This window comes from Pundamilia nyererei, unplaced genomic scaffold (assembly GCF_000239375.1).
Source record: "Pundamilia nyererei isolate P.nyererei 1_Seehausen unplaced genomic scaffold, PunNye1.0 scaffold00065, whole genome shotgun sequence".
In the NCBI taxonomy this organism is placed as follows: domain Eukaryota; kingdom Metazoa; phylum Chordata; class Actinopteri; order Cichliformes; family Cichlidae; genus Pundamilia; species Pundamilia nyererei.
The window spans coordinates 1,970,337-1,971,900 of record NW_005187466.1 but is presented as its reverse complement, the minus strand read 5'-3'; positions in this window follow the sequence as shown (position 1 = coordinate 1,971,900).

The window sequence follows — 1,564 nt, the reverse complement described above, 5'->3', positions numbered from 1 at the left end:
ACCTCTGGTGCAAATTACTGACCTCTGTCATCATTTTAGGTGGGGGAACTTGCACAATCGGTGGCTGACTAAATACTTTTTTGCCCCACTGTATATAAATTTGGTCTCATTATAAAAAAATCTGGAAAGAAGAAATGTGACAAAGCAGTCATCACTCAAATTACTAATGTTTATTCAAAAACAGAAGTGTGTTTTTTCACTTCTTCATGACTTGATTTTTAAATTGGCAATGGTGTTTGGCAGTGCATGAGCCACTTAGAATACAATGATGAAGATTTTCTCTGAATTTGAATTTGGAAGAGTAGTTATTTGGTAGTTGCTTTTCTAAAGGTTCTATTTATTTGCTCTCTTATACCAAAAAGTCCATTTGTGAATATGTGTGTTAGTTTGTACTTACATAGTTTCCAGCGGTGAACCAAATTGCAGTTTATTAAAACGTCAGACACATCTCTCACGGAATCAACATGTTCCTTTCTGTGGGAATGTAATCTTGATGTTCCTGTTTTGTTCTTGGAGGATCTAAAATAGCAACAATTCATATGCATTGTTTTGTAATCTCAGCCATCAACATTTATTTGAAATTAAATTTGATGACGCACCAACTGCGCACACTTCTTTAGGGTAATTTGCAAAGCCAATTTTTTTTTACGACTAAATATAAGCCACACACATGTTGTTAGGTAGCTGAGCTTTATGCGTCAGCTACCCAGCTATGCGACTTGTCTCTGCCTCACAGTTTGGACCGCAGTCCAATATGGTTTAGATAGTCTAAACAAACCGGAGACCCTGGCTGTGAGCTAAGAGGTCACAACATGGCTGAATTCCTTCAGCGACAGGCAAAAAATAAGAGCTTAACTTTGATACAGCGTCAAATCTGGTGACTTTTTGACCTCACACTACTCCTCCATCCATCCACCATCTAACCATTTGTGATGCGTTTCATTCAGAGACAAAGAGGCCGCAGTTTAACTAAGCAGAGCCACTGAGTAAACATTGCTTTAACAATGCTTAATAGGATATTGTGGCTTCTCACTAAACTCAAAACAGACCTGCAGCTATCCAAAAATAGTAGCGAGTGGAGATCCACGGACAGTCCCGCGTCACTAGTTCTTTAATTATCTCAGTGACTGGTTCCCCACTTAATGGAACCCAGAGCCCGACTCCCACTCACTCTGGCCTCTTGTGACGTATGGAGGCACCAGCTCATCACGAGTCATCACACTGAAGTGGTAAGACGATCATCAACAAAAACAATTCCCTCGCTTTTCACTTCAGGATTGTGGACAGAGCCTGTCTAAAAATATCACCAAGAAAAACTGAGGGGGTGGCCTGGAACGTTGTGACATTTATTAGGGAACCATACACTCCCTGCAGGCTGTAAAAACACACTTCTTTTTCAGGGTGGAAAACAAATGGGATGAATGCAGTGTGGTAAAATGATGAAGTGATGACCGGCAGAAATTTCTTTACCACTTATTGTCATATTGTAATGTCATATCTGTTAACAGAACACAGAAAATACCACAGCCGCAGCCACTTCTCTGATCTGATTTTCTGCTACCTT